Here is a 16,464-nt window from a genome sequence, read left to right as displayed (position 1 = left end):
TTTTTATTGTTGTTTTGTGTCATGTGATTCCCAGACAAACTATACCAATTCATCTATATGGAAGGGCATATGGGTTTCCCTTAACTGTTTGAAGCATTGATGATGTTTGCACGTGACTAAACTTCAGCACAAATATTTGGGATTCTTTGTCAACAACTGAGTTCACATTTTACAGTACTTTGCAACTGTGCTCCAAGCAAAGTACAAAACTTGCATTTGTACAGTACTTTCCATGACTTCTGCATGTCTCAAAGTTAGCAAAATATTTTTGACGCAGTAATGAATGTAACCACAGCAACTAATTTCTGCTTACCGGCTACGACAAACAGTAATAGTATAAATCAGTGAATAAAATGATTAGTGAATTAGTCCATTAACAGGGGAAAGAAAGTATTGTTCCATTCTCTTGCTCTAAGACTATAGTGAAAATGTTTAACATTCACCTGAGAGGTTAGAGTTTAGAATTTCATATCTCAGTATCATAGTGAATTGTCAGCCAAATTTTAGTCCCCAGAACCTGGCATGTAATTTGCCCTCAATCTCCCTTTCCTATTCCCTCAAGGATATTTAATCCTTTATATTTGAGCCTGTATGGTCAATGTAATGGGTAGATCATGAAGACAAACCTTTCTTCAAATAAATTATATCTTGCACCAGAGAACATTGGACAGTGATCAGTTTTTACTAAGTCTGTTTTTTTTTCAGTTGGCTCAGGAGAAATATGATTATATGTTTCTACATTTATTTTAGCTGAGGTTAACACAGTTTTGCCTCCTTATTTAAGTAAAGATATAAATGCATTGAATGCAATTCAGAGAAGACTTACTAAATTTATATCAAGAGAGAGCAGGTTGCTAATCAAGATAGGTTAGACAGGCTGTGTCTGTTCAAAACGTGTGGTGCTGAAAAACCACAGCCGGTCAGGCAGCATTCGAGGAGGAGAGCTGACGCTTTGACCATAAGCTCTTCATCAGGAATGTGGGGGTTACAAGGGGGCATCTCCTCCATTTCTCACAATTCCACCCTTGAACCCCACCCCTCCAACCGTAAAAAGGGCAGAAACCCCTGGTCCTCACCATTCACCTCACCAACCTCCAGATACATCGCATCATCCTCTGCCATTTCCACCACCTACAAACCAACCCCACCACCAGAGATGTATTTCCCTCCCCACACCTATCCGCATTCCACAGAGACCATTCCCTCCGTAACTCCCTTGTCAGGTTCACGTATCCCACCAACCCATCCTCTACTCCCAGCATCTTCCCCTTCCACCACGGGAAGTGCAAAATCTGTGCCCACGCCTCCTCCCTCACCTCCATCCAAGGTCCAAAAGGGTCCTTCCACATCCGACAGAGATTTACCTATATCTCCAAACACCTCAATTACTGTGTCCGTTGCTCTCAATGTGGTCTCCTCTGCATCGGGCAGACAGGATGCCAACTTGTGGAATGTTTCAGAGAATATCTCTGGGACACACGCAGTAAACAACCACCCACTCCCCCGCTCCCCCCCCACCTCCGTGGTTGAACACTTCAACTCCCTCTCCCAATCTACCAAGAATATACAAGTCCTGGGCCTCCTCCACTGCCAAATCCTAGCCACCCAATGACTGGAGGAAGAATGCCTCATCTTCTGCCTTGGCACCCTCCAACCACACAGAATTAATGTTGATTTCACCAGTTTCCTCATTTCCCCTCCCTCTACATTATCCCAGATCTAACCCTCCAACTTAGCACCGCCCTCTTGAACTGTTCTACCTGTCCATCTTTCCTTCCACCTTGCCACCATCCCCTCCGAACTATCACCATCACCTCCTCCCCACCTTCATCCACCAATGGCATTCCGCAACACCTTCCCCCCAGCCCTACCCCCATCCTCCCATTTATCTCTCAGCTCCCTTGTGCCCCTGTCACTCCCAACATTCCTGATGAAGAGCTTATGCTTGCAACCTCGACTCTCCTGCTCCTCGGATGCTGCCTGACCGGCTGTGCATTTCCAGCACCACACTTTTTGACTCTGATCTCCAGCATCCGCAGTCCTCAATTTCTTCCAGGCTGTGTCTGTTGCCTATGGAGTTTAGAAGAGTGAGGGTTGACTTGATTAGAGTGTGTAAGATGCTGAACTGTCTTGACAAGATGGATATTTCCAGTTGTGGGAAAGTCCAGAATGGGGGAGCCCTGTATAAAAATGAGCAAACATCCTTTTTGGAAATTGATGAGAAGAGCTTATTTCTCTCAGAGAGTTTGGTGTCTTTGGAACACACTGCCTCTGAAGGTGGGATCATTTAATATTTTGAAGTTGGCGGTAAATAGATTTTTGAGAAACAAAGGAATCAAAGATTACTGGGGAATAGGTAGAAACACGAATTTTGAAATATAGGCAGATCAGCCATGAACCTACTTTTGGGGCTGAATGGTCTAACTCTTACTTCATATGTTTGCATTTCCACAGCAAAACTATTGCTGAGTTTCTTCTAATTTGTGCAGCTCAGCAACATTTTAGGTAAGGCTATCAATAAAATCGTTGATGGAAGTTTTTTTTCAACATTCCTGCAAGATAGGATTCCAGCTGATTGATTAGGGTAATCATCAGCCTATGTGCACATGTTCTGTAAACCTATTGATGCAATGATCATGTACATTCCATTCAATTTGTCCCAACTTTGAAGATGAGCATAAAACAATGGTAACATGAACTGAAACACAGCCATAAACTGTTCTTAAAAGCACAGCACCATATTTTTAAACACTAAGACTTTTACTAACTGAATCAAGCCCCAACTAGTATTGATGTTTCAAAAATTAAACATTTCAGCTGGGCAACATACCATTCTACTGTTAAAAATTAAAAGAACTAGCCCATGACAAAGTTGAACTCTGTTTACTTCTTGACAAACCTTTAACAGTTGTGCAGGAGAGAACTTTTCATGGAATAATGTCTGTGAAGGATTACCTTACACCAGAAGTTGAAAAGAAAAATACACGTAATAAATCTCTTCAGGTTTTTTTTTCTGTTTTCTGTCAGGGTTAACATTGCCATCAGTTGGTGAGGGAGTAATAGAAAAGATAAGAATGCAAATACTTAACAGTTCATTGTCATATTTTCTCTTTTAAAGTTGAGGAAGGAATTGTTTAATTTCAGAAAATTAGGATTGTAAAACATTGAAAATAAATATCAGGAATATTGGTTGGAGATCAGTCAATTTGAGCTTGTTGGTGAGTGAGGCGGAGCATAACCCACCTATTTGAAAACTGAAGCTTGAGGTGTCCAAGATATTGCATCTTAGGTCTTATTAGAAAAATTGGAGAAGGGGTAGGCCATTCAGCCTTTTGGTTCTGCTCCATCATTCAAAATGAATCATGGCTGATCAACTGACTCAATAACCTGTTCCTGATTTCTCCCCGTACCTTTTCACCCTGAGAATTGTACCTTATCCCGTCTTGAAAACAATTAATGTTGGCCTCAAATGCTTTCTGTAAGAGACAATTCTGCAGGGTCACCACTCTCTGGATGAAGAAATTTCTCCTCAGCTTAGTCATAAATGCCAACCCTTGGAGTGTGATCCCTGTTTCTGGACTCCATGGACATCAGAATCATCTTTCCTGTGTTTAGTCTGCCTAGTCCTGTTAGAAATTTATAGGTTTCTATGAAATACCCTTCATTCTTCCAAACTCCAGTCAACAGAATCCTAATCAATTCACTCTCTCTTCATATGTCAGCCTTGCCATTCAGGAGCCAGGTTGATTAGCCTTTGTTGCAGTCCCTTTATAACCAGAACATCCTTCCTCAGATAGTGAGATCAAAACTGGACAAATACACCTGGTGTGGTCTCACCAAAGACCTGTGCAATTGAAACAAGACAACACTGCTCCTGTACTTGAATTCTCTCACTGTGAAGGTCAAAATACCATTTGCTTTTTTTTACAGTCTGCTGCACCTGCATGCTTACTTTCAGCAACTGGTGTACAAGGACACCCAGGTCTCATTGCACCTCCAGCAGCTGGCAAAAAATAGTAAAGATCGAACCAAAGTCTAATAATGAATGGATCCTCATTTAAGTGAGGCCTGGTAGAGAGAAACTGAGATCAAAAGAGATTTAGAGGCTGGATGGTTGGAAGATTTGAGGTTGGGCCTGGGGATTGGTAATAATTGAGAAAGGAGAAATGGTGGCCTGCATTCTACAAGTGTGGGATCTAGAGCAGAACTCTATTTCTCTCTAGATGGTAGAAAAGCAACCATGCACAGGTAAAGAGACTTCAGAATTTAAGCAAGTACTTGGCTATATCATTATAAAACAGCTTGCCATCTAAAATGCAAATGGCACTTGTATCATGTGTGAAGTTGACAACTGAATAGACTAATCCCAAATCTGGTTTAAGTTGTACCATAGCATCACCCCTCATCACTGTCAAAATGCTACCATAACAATCATAAAAATGAAACTGAATCAACTTGGTATCAGAAATTCGTAGAGGTTGACATAGCGAATGGTATGTGGACTACAAGCTGGTAGGCAAAGGTAAAGAAACTGAACACAAAATCTCAGCCAAAACTAAATAGGAGCAAGTGAAAACTGCAGATGCTGGAGATCAGAGTCGAGACTGTGGTGCTGGAAAAGCACAGCAGGTCAGGCAGCACTTAAGGAGCAGGAGAATCGACATTTCGGGCATAAGTCCTTCATCAGGAATTACTGATGAAGGGCTTATGCCCAAAGCATCAATTCTCCTGCTCCTTGGATGTTGCCTGACCTGCTGTACTTTTCCAGTGCCACACTTAAAACTAAATCAGCCATCATGACCAGCTGATTAATTTTATTCATAACTACACGACAGAATGTGGGAGACAGGAATTTGAATTTTGTCAAACTCAAGTGGATTTTCCAACAAATAACTATACAGCAAATAAGTTATTTTGGCCATTTTTCTCTCTGTCATGCTGGAAGAAGTCACACCCACTTCCATTTATATTCACGGGAGCATTGCGAGAGAAAAAAAACCACAAAACCAAATAAATAGATAGCAGGACAAACGACCTAACATTTGGCTAAAAGGAAGTCGATTAAAAGTGGCAAGAGAGGCAGAGAGCCAGAAAAAGATGGAGAGGGAAATACAAAGCCTTTAAGGACTTTTCAGCTGACGTCAGGACTACTCATATTGGACTGACTGAAGTTGGGGCATTCAAGAGATCATAATTGGAGGAATGTCGATAACACAAAGGGCTGTGGGGTAGGGAATGAGTACAGGTATTGGAAAGGTTGAACACAGACCAATTTTAAAATGGAGGTGTTGCTTAACTTGGGAACCAATTTACTCAGCAAATATATGATTGAATGGGATTAGGTGTTGAGTAAGGACACAGGCATCAGAGTTTTGTCTGACTTCAAATTTCCACAGGGCAGAGTGTGGAAGGCCACCTCAGACTACATTGGCTTTGTCAAGTCTTGAGTTAACGAAAACAAAACTGGCAAAGGTCTCAGCAGCAGAATCTCAGCAGGGGTGAAGCATGTTACTGATACAGAGATATACTCAGAGATGGCACGCATATGTGACAACAAGCCTATTTTGGGTTCAAATATGACACAAAGATAGCAAGACAACACTATGTGATAAGGTTCAGCCTCAGATATTAGCCTGGAGAAGGTTCATCAACTTTCCCAGTTAACAACCAAACAGCAAGGTTAAACAAGTCATTAGATGCCATTCAATGGTCTCTCTCTCCATTGCAGACATTTTAGAATATCTCCAGATTATTACAAGCTATGATGAAGCTACATCCAAAACCCACAGGCTACCTATCACTCTAAAGAAGGCTAAATTTATGTTCCAGCTGGCACATCATTCACAGTAAATACTACCATTGCAGTTTATTGAATGAATGCAGCTGAGTTTTGTCTGTTAGCTGACCTGTCTTTCCAGTACCCTGTTATTAGGCACAGCTTTGCATAAAGAGGTGTTTCTGTGACAGAGTAAAACTTGCGTTTGTCTCTGCAAAGCTCACATGAAAGAAAACAGTGACTGATTCCAGGCTAAAGGCATAAATGATGATGCTGCACAGCCATGAGATTTATATGAGGTTTTCACCTGAGATATTTTTCCTACTTGCACATCAGTGCCGACACTGAAGGTTTATATAAGCTCAGCTTCACCAAAGGAACAAAGCAAGGGAGAAAGAAATCTATTTGCTTTGACACTTTCAGGGCATCATAAAACACTTTACAAACAATGAAGCACTTCTGCGGCATAGTCATTGCTGTAATGTAGGACAAACAACAATTGATTCGTGCACAACAAGCCTCCACAGTCAGGAATGTGATCATTGCAAGATCAATTATTTTAGCCCTTGAATTGACAAAGAGGTCTTAGGAGTTGCTAGTTGAGAATGAAGTCTGGCAGATGGCTTGACTATTGATACATGGTGCAGGAAACTATTTAGTACTACAGAGTGCCATGGTGTTATTGCAGAATATATCCAGTGAACAGTCAGACCCAGACCCAACAACCAACGCTGTCTTTTCTTCTTTCAACTGTGTGTGCTTGCCACTTCTCAGAAATTCCAGCTCATGTGCTACCTGCTTGGTCTCAAGATTAAATAGTTTTCTTGTGTCTGGACAAGATCTTGGAGTGAAACAAAAATATTCAGTTGTGGTCCAGATAGGAATAATGACATAGGTCAAACAAGCAATGATGTGCTGATAAGGTAGTTTGAGGAACTGAGTTGTAAGTTTAAAAATCTTTGGATTAATATCTGACCCTCATGTAAATTGGCAGAGGGTCAAGCAGGTTTGAGATTTAAACTCAAACAGATAAGTGGAAAGAAGGGGTTTTGAATCAGGGACACTGACACTATATTATGGAAAAAGGGAGCTGTTGAGACAGCCTCCAGTTCATTAGTTGTGATTGACATTTTTGTTAATAGTACAACCAGGATGATGGTGAGTGGGGGTTGAAACTATCTATTCTATGTAAGGTTCAGAGGAAAGAAAATCTGGAAAACTAAAGAGAAAAGTGAAGGTCATAGAGGAATACCGTATTTTAACCAAGAAGAAATACAAAGGCAAGAAGAATGGAGGAGGAAGGGAAAATAGTTTAAAGATAATTATGCATCAGTGATTAACGTCAGTACAAAGAATAGTATTCTAACATTTAAATTAATGATCATTTATCTGAATGTATGAATCATGCACAGTAGTGAAGCAATAAAGCAATACTTTATATTTGTACTGTATAAAGCAGTAGCACAAATGGTGTTAAATGGAGTGGACTAATCACTATTACATAGATATGGTTGCATGGTGGCCAAGTTTTGGAAATAACTGTTTCAAGACACTTAAGAGTCTGAAAAGACAGCTCAAAACTGGCAGCCCTCACAATAAAAGAGTTACATAAGGAAAATAGAAAGAAAGTATCTTGTCTCAGAAGGAACTAGAATTAGTACGGATGGAGATTAGGAAAAGTAACGGTCAGAAATTGCTGGTGTGCGTAGTTCATTGGCCGCCTGATAGTAGTCACACCATTGGATAGAGCTTTAAATAAGAAACAATTGAATCTTTTAACAACGTCAATGTGAGGGATGTTATATTCAAATAGAATTGACAAAATAAAGGTGGCAAAGGTGGTCCATAAGATTCTGGAGCTTTCTGGAACAATGCCTTGTGGAGCTAACTGGGGAAAATGCTATGTTAGATCTAATATTGGACCTGAGGCAGGGCTAATCTGTGATCTAATAGCAACACTCTGTTTGAGGAAAATCAGTGACAATAATTTCCACTTTAAGAGTGAAATAATTGTGCCCAAAACAAGAATCTTCGCTAAATACAAAGTCAATTCCATGACAGTAGAAACGGTTAAGGTTGAATCGGTTAGTAGATAAGTAGACAATAGTGTTTGTTGAATGGTGAAATTAATAGTTAAATAATCATATTTTCAGTCTTTAGAAACAAAGTGTAAAGGATTCATCTGTGGTTACTATTGAACTTAAGAAAAGAGGCTTATGATGCTATAACAAATAGTAATACGCCGGAGGCTTAGGAGAGCTTTCAAAAACTCAAAAAGAGAAATTAAAATTTGTAAAAAGACAGAAAAGAAATGGAACATGAAAGAAAAATAGTCTGGAAATTAAAAAAAAACACATTACGTGAACTTTTATCAGGTCATAAAAAAGTGAATAGAGTATGAAAGTAAGTATTGATTGCTTGGTAGCTGAGGCAGCAGACATTACCACGAGGAATGAGGAAATGGCAAAGACCTTGACCAAATGGTATGTATATGTCTGCAAGATGGAATTTTGACTACCTATCAGAAATAAACTGTAACCAAGGGACAAGAAAGAGAGGGGAACTTCAATATTGCTATCAGCAGAGAAAGCATATTCCTAGATCCTTCTGTTCTATGGTGCAAAATGGGTTGCTGCCAAGTTAGTGGAAGCAATGTTTATGATTTTCCATAATTTGCTAGATTTTAGAATGGCCCTAGTGGATTACGAGTTAGGAAATGTAACACTGCTATTAAAGGATGAACGGAGAATGACACAGGAGGAACTATAGGAGAACAGTTAACCTGAAATTAGTAGTTTAAAACATTCTGGGGCATATCTGGAATCTTACCAGAAATTGATTAAGATAGGAAGCTAGGGAAGCGATTACTGGGCCCTTACTGAGATATTTGTATCATTGATAGTTGCAGGCAAGGTGCTGGAAGACTGGAGGTTAGCTAACGTGTTGCCATTATTTAAGAAAAGTGGCAAGGAATAGCCAGGGAACTACAGATGAGTGAGCCTTGACATTGGTGGGGGGAAAGTTGTTGGAGCGAATCCTGAGGGATAGGACTTACATGCATTTGGAAAGGCAAGGTCTGATTAGGGATAGTCAGCATGGCCTTGTGTGTGGGAAATTGTGTCTCATGAACTTGATTGAGCTTTTTGAAGAAATAACAAAGAGAATAGATAAGGGCAGAGCAGTGAACATGATCTATATGGACTTCGGTAAGGCATTCGGCAAGGTTCCTCATGGTAGACTGGTGAATAAGACTAGATCACACTGTGTAGAGAGTGAACTAGCTTTTTGATTCAGAACTGGCTTGAAAGTAGAAGACAGATGGTGGCGTTGGAAGATTCCTTTTCAGACTGAGGGTCAGTGATCAGTAAAGTCCCAAAAGGATCAGTGCAGGGTCCACTGCTTTTCATCATTTATGTAAATGATTTGGATGTGAACATAGCAGTTATGATTAGTACGTTTGCCGATGACATCAAAATTGGAGGTATAGTGGAGAGGGAAGAAGGTTACCTCAAAGTACAACAGGATCTTGATCAGATGGGCCAATGGGCTGAGGAGTAGTAGATGGAGTTTAATTTAGATAAATGTGAAGTGCTGCATTTTGGAAAAACAAATCAGGGCAGGACTTATACACTTAATGGCAAGGTCCATGAGAGTGTTGCTGAATTTGGAATGCAGGTTCATAGATCCTTGAAAGTAGAGTCACAGGTAGATAGGATAATGAAAAAAGCATTTGGTATGCTTTCCTTTATTGGTCAGTGTATTGAGTATAGAAGTTGGGAGGTCACGTTGCTGCTGTACAGGACAATGGTTAGGCCACTTTTGGAATGCTGTCAGCAATTCTCGTCTCCCTGCTCCAAAAGATGTTGCCAGGGTTGGAGGGTTTAAGCTATAGGACGAGGCTGAATAGGCTGGGTCTATTTTCCCTGGGGTGTCAGAGGCTGAGGGGTGACCATATGGAGGTTTATAAACTCATGAGGGGCATGGATAAGGTAAACAGACAAGGTCTTTTCCTCAGGGTAGGAAAGTCTAAAACTAGAGGGCATAGGTTTAAGGTGAGAGGTTAAAGATTTAAAAGGGACCAGGGGACAAATTTTTCACACAGACTGTGGTATGTGTATGCAATGAGTTGCCAGAGGAAGTGGTGAAGGCTGGTACAATTATAACATTTAAAAGACATTTGGATGAGAATATGAATAGGAAGGATTTAGAGGGATATGGGCCAAATGCAGGCAAATGCGATTAGATTAATTTAGCACACCTGGTCAGCATGGATGAGTTGGATCGAATGGTCTGTTTACGTGCTGTACATCTCTATGATTCTGTGACTCAATGTGTCATTTTCATTAAGTTTCACAGAGAATTCTTTTCTGAGGCCAAAAGGTTGTCTCACACTATCATTCTAAACTTGCCTCCTTGACTATGTGCTGTGCTGCTCTGGAACTCCTTTCAAAGAACAAAGATCAATACAGAACAGACACCATGGCCACCATGACTGCACCAAAACACGATGACTTTGTAAAGTAAAAACCATTAGGTGAATAGCAAAGATCTTTTCCCTAGAGTAGGGAAATTCAAAAATACAATTTTTTTTTCACACAGAGGATGCTGCATATATGGAAAGAACTGCCAAAAGAAGTGTTAGATGCAGACACAATTTTTAAAAGACAGTTGGACAGGGTACATGAAGAGGAAGGCTTGAGAGGGATATGGGCCAAATACAGGCAAATAGAACGAATATAGCTTGGGAAAGTTGGATGGCATGGACAAGTCGGACTGAAGGGTCTGCTTCCGTGTTGTATGACTCTATGACTCTGTGTTAAAATCTGCCTCGCACATCTCCTTTAAACTCCCCCTCTTTTACCGAAAACTATCTGCCTAGTAATTTCCATTTCTACTCTAGGAAAAAGACTGTGACTATCCATTCTATCCATGCTCTCACATTTCTGTAAACTTCTTTTAAGTCACCTCCCACTCCACCCCCTCAATCCTTTGACGTTCAATTGAAAACAAACTACATTTGTCCAATCCCTCCTTACAGCTGTTACCCTCCAAGCCAGGCAACATTTTGGTAAACTGTTTCTGTACCCTCTCCAAAGCCTCCATATTCTTCTGATATTGTGTGCACTTCTGGTTGCCACACTATTCCAAATGTGGCCTAACTACATTTTTATATAGCTGCAACATGACTTGCCAATTTTTATACTTTATGCCTGGCCGATGAAGGCAAGCATACCATATGCCTTCTTGACCACCATATTCACTTGTGTTGCCACTTTCAGGGAACTGTGGACCTGTACACCTGTATCCTTCTGTATGGTGATGCCATTAACTGTTCTGCCATTGACTGTATACTCCCCTCCTGCATCTGATCCTCCAAAATGTTTAATCTCATTTTGGCTGGATTAAACTACATCTGCAATTTCTCCACCCAAATTGCTAGCCTATTCATTGCCTGCTATATCTTCTGCCAATTCAGCTTACTATCCACAGCTCCCCCAACATGTGCATCATTCACAAACTTACTTATCAGTCCACTTACATTCTCCTGCAAATCCTTCATAAGTATTGTACACAGTAGGGGTCTCAGCACTGATCCCTGCAAACCACCACTGGTCACAGATCTTCAATCTGAAAAAGAGCCTTCCACCACGACTCTCTGTCTTCTATGACTAAGACAGTTCTGTGGACAAAGTGAGGAGTGTGGATGCTGGAGAGTCAGAATCGAAAAGTATGGCACTGGAAAAGCACAGCAGACCAGTCAGCGTCCAAACAGCAGGAGAGCCAATGTTTTGGACATAAGCCCTTCATCGGGAATGTAAACATGCCTGAAGTGTCGACTCTCCTGCTCTTCGGATGCTGCCTGACCTGCTGTGCTTTTCCAGCACCATACTTTTCGACCAAGGCAGTTGTGTATCCATCTTACTAGCTCATTATGGATTCCATATGACTTCATCTTTTGTATCTACCTGCCAAGAGGGGCTCTGTCAAAGGTTTTGCTGAAGTCATCTTGACAACTACTACTGTCCTGTCCTCATCAATCATCTTTGTCGCTTCATCAAAAAAACTCAATCAAGTTTGTGAGACACAATCTTCCCAGCCCAAAGCCATGCTACTCGTCACTGATAAGTCGACATTTTTCCAAATGTAGCCCTAAGAATCTTCTCAAAAAATGTCTCGACCACTGACCTGTAATATCCCAAATTATCCCTGTTGTCCTTCTGAAATAAATTAACTAATATTGGCCATTCTCCAGTCCCCTGAGACCTCAAGAGGATACAAAGATTTCGTACAAGGCCCCACAAATTTCCTTATCTGTCTCCCACAGTATTCTGGGATAGATCCCATCATGCCCTGAAGACTTGTCTACCTTAAATCCTTTTCAAAACATCCAACACCTTTTTTTTCATATTGACATGCCCTAGAATATCATCATGTCCCTCCCAACTCTTGCTGTCCACTATTTCCTTCTCCTTTATGAATACCAATGCAAAATATTTGTTCAGGACCTCAATTGTTCCTCCTGCTCTACACAAAATTCCCTCATTTGTCCTTGAGTGGGTTTGCCCTTTCCCTAACAATCTTCTTATTTCATATCTACATATAAAATGCTTTGGAATTTTCCTTAATCCTGCTAGCCAAAACCTAGCCCCTTTTAGACCTTTTAATTTCTTCTCGTCTACTACCTTCATATTTTTTGAGGGTGCTCTCTGTCTTCAGATTCTTAAACCTTACATACATCTTTTTGTTTTTGACTAAGTTCTCAATTTCTCTTGTCTTCCAAGATTCACAAATCTTGACACTCTTATCCCTTATTTTCACAGAAACATGCTGGTTCTGAACTTTAACCAACTGATCTTTCGAAGACTCCGACATGCCAGATATGGAATTACCAACAAACAGCCATTCCCAATCTACATTCCCCAGTATATTTCATCTAATGGTCACTCAGTTCTCCCTCTTGCTTAGCTGGGCCAGGGGTCATGGAATTGAAGGGTCATGAATGTTTATAAGCTTATGCATCAGATGATTATGGATGTTCCACCACAGTTTATTTTGGGATTCAACAGATTGGTGGGGAAAAGTGGATCTCAGGCAGAAGATCAGCATGATCAATTTAAAAGGCAGTGAAGGTTTAAGGTGTTCCATTTTTTACTCCTGCTCCTCTTTTTTTATATTGATGGATAATTGTTGACCTGGACACAGGGAAGAACCAGGAGAGGTGAGGACTGCAGATGTTAGCGATTAGAGTCGAGAGTGTGGTGCTGCAAAAGCACAACAGGTCAGGCAGCATCCTATGAGCAGGAGAATCAATGTTTTGGGCATAAGCCCATCATCAGGGAGAACCCATCAGCTCTTCTTCAATCGAACACCAAGGAATATTTCATATCCACTTGACAGGGCACCTGGGTCTTGGCTTAATGGCTGATCTAAATGATTGGGTTTCCAAACGTGCTGACCTACTTCAGGACTATACTTTGATATCAGCCCAGATTGTACATTCACATCTCTGGCGCGATACCTGAACCATTATCTCCTGACCCAGAGGTGAGAGTGTGCTTCTAATCCTCTTGATTCTCCAGAAATACATGTCGTAACAAAATACATCTTACTTATTGCGTATCCTGGAAATGAGAGTTTCTATTCCTTTTACGACGGTTGGACATTTGTTTTGTAGTGGGCTCCTGAATGGCCTGTCGGCTCTACATCAGCTTTCTCAAAGGACCAAATGCCTGTTTTAGATGGCTTCCTAAACTGTGAAAATTGCAGCTCACTAAATTAGCAACTGGCTTGGGCAGAGTGGCATTGAGGAATCCCACGACAAAATTCTGTATTTGCATAATGTCTAATGAAACGGGCCTCTCATATTCTATATTGATGAAAGAGGAAAATAGAAGGGTATGGTATCACCACATTTGATACTTGTGTTTCAGGCCAGTCTATGATAAAAGCACACCTGGGAAGAAACGCCATACCACAATACCTCAGGGACCTAACCCCATTGACATACAAACAGTGTTCTGATGGGCTGCCATGTCATAAATGCTAATTGCCCTGGGAATGGATAAATAAGCCAACTTTACAGTTTTAATTGCTGCTCAATATATGCCACATTGGAGAATACATCACTGTGATCAGTCAAGGTGGAGACAGGATCTGGCTGAGCCTTATCTCTCTAGTTTAATAATATGCTGCAAGGCACTGTCAAGAAGCATAGCCATTTGTGTGAGGGCAACAAGATTAGTCAGTTCTAATGAGACAGAATCCAGCAGGAACTAAATCTTCAGCTGAGAGAAGGAGAAAAATAAACTACAGGGCAAATCGACCATTATGTCGACCATTTTAAAACAAATACAAAAATTGCACTGAATGTGCAATTACAGATTATAATAATCTGAATTGCTGTTATTTCAGATGTTTAAATATACTTATTCTGGTAAGAATATTCACAGAAAAATCATGTCAGTAGTTAAGTGACAAAGAGATGAATATGGGAAAGAGAAGGGTATATTTCATATTTCAGTCTTGTGAATTATTTTAAAAATAACCTCAATCTGTGATATTTTTTCCCTTCCAAATTTCTCTTCTGTCTTATTCTATGGTGAAAAATAGGGAGTAGAGAGAAATTGGATGTAAATATGCTCATTTACAGACAGATGCCAATCTGGAGTCTCAGGCCCATTATAGGATTCCTGTTGCATGCTTCAGTAAATGGAGCAAGTATCCAGCTTCTTCTGCTTAACTGTTTGCAGTCCATTTGTGTTTCATGAAGGGATGACTGGTTGAGTCATATATTGAGAATTGAATTAAAGGCTGATATCACCTACAGCACACAAGCAAAGGCTGTGATATAGTGGTCGTATCACTTAACTCGACCTATTACTCCTGGTTTGAATCACACTGTGGCAGATGGTTCGATTTGAATTCAATTAAAAACCACTGCTGACTTTCGTAAGAACCCACCTAGTTTACAAATGTCCTTTAGAGAAGGAAATCTGCCATCCTTACTTGGTCTCATTTATTTTAAATCATAACTATGAGATCTTGCAATGTTGTGAATATGGACGAGAACTTTTGACAAAACAGACCAGTATAATATTAACCTTTATCTTGAGGGGACTGGAATTCAACAATGAGGAAGTAATGTTTGAGTTATACAGAATCTTGGTCTGACCATCCAAACGTGGGACGCTGTGTACAGTTTTGGGCAATGCACCTCAAGGAATATATATATATTATATATATATAAGGTCCATAAATAGTGAGGACAGGATGTAGAAGCTGATCTGTATTCCTTGGAGTTGAAAATGTCGATATGATGTAATCAAGCTGTTCAAATTGCGAAAAAGACAGGTAGATGCAGAAAAGCTCTTACTAGACCAGAAGACAATAAATGTTAAAATGGAGTTTGCACATTTAGGAAATAACAAAGCCATTTCTTGTATAGGTAACAGTGAAAATCATCAAAAGGCTGTTAATTTAATTTTTCTAGACTGAGGCTGAAAGGTGTTTTAATATAGGATATCAAATGAAGGAAGAGATTTTGTGATAGGTTCGTTACTTGGAGGTTTGTGGAACTAACTAGCCAATGTTGAATATAACCGCAGAAATTATTTGAAGGGACAAATGGTCTACACTTATTCTTATTCCCTTAATAATGACACCATAGTTTTAAAATTTGTGTCCTGGAATCGGAACCCTTTGTCACAGTGAAGAACATGTTTTGATTTGTCATTTCACTTCACAATCTTCAAATCGTCAATCAGAGCACATCAAAGCTTACTTTTCCAAAGTCATAGCACTGCCTCCTTATCAATTCCTCACAAATTAATTATTATTTTCTGTCCTCGGCTTTCTGGAGCATGCATAACAGCTTAAACCTTAGAGTAGGCAATTTGTATTTTATAAGTCTTTCTGTATTCCAGCAAAACAGATGGAGTATTGTAACAGCAGCATTTGACTTTGATAGATGTTAAGTGACATTGCCTTCGGGCCTATTGCTTCAGTTTTCCCTCTTGTGAATGTTAGAACCTAGCAAACAAAAACAGCCTTTGCATGGAGACACAATCTGTAAAGGAAAAGCATAAGGAACAATTGCTTTACTACACTGATTATCTCTAATACTGAGATTACACCATCTGATTCCTGTCAGCACCAATGGGCAGAAATATCTGCACACCTCCAATTTTGATCTCTTTTGTCCTATTGTCATCAAATCTTCCACTGCCCAGTTCCAAGGGAGCGTGTATAATTTGTAACAATGCGATTCCATCACACAGTAAAGAATAAATTACCTCTCATATTCTAGAGTGTAACAGTGTAACAGTTCTATGTCTGCCATACATGACTGGCATTTGTGAGATTTGACTTTATTTTCTTTCATACCTCTTTAATTGTTAGAAAATGAGTTAAAATTGGCCAAATTGATTTCAGGTATGAATGTTATAACCTGCAGGGACTGTAGTCATTGATAAATTATGATGGGATTGATTGGACCTGAAAAGTAAATATTCCCTCTGTGCAGGTTTGAGAACAACTGGCTCATGAACATGTTGCTGAAGTGAACTGCATTCCATCAGAGTGGAAAATTCAAGATAATTACTGAATTTCGCAATATCAGGATTTTCATGTTTCATTTTAAATCCTTCTGGATTAGTATCCTTTAATAGTTCATTTTGCACATTCATATC

General features: G+C 40.0%; 1 protein-coding gene across 1 annotated transcript in view; it reads right to left on the bottom strand.

Annotated features, from left to right (window-relative positions):
• Window positions 1-16,464, bottom strand: part of col22a1 (collagen, type XXII, alpha 1) — a 285,704-nt gene that overhangs the window by 256,272 nt on the left and 12,968 nt on the right. The window lies entirely within an intron of this gene.

This window comes from Chiloscyllium punctatum, chromosome 5, assembly GCF_047496795.1.
Source record: "Chiloscyllium punctatum isolate Juve2018m chromosome 5, sChiPun1.3, whole genome shotgun sequence".
NCBI lineage: Eukaryota > Metazoa > Chordata > Chondrichthyes > Orectolobiformes > Hemiscylliidae > Chiloscyllium > Chiloscyllium punctatum.
Note: the sequence above shows the minus strand (reverse complement) of the source record. Positions and strands in the feature narration are given on the sequence as shown.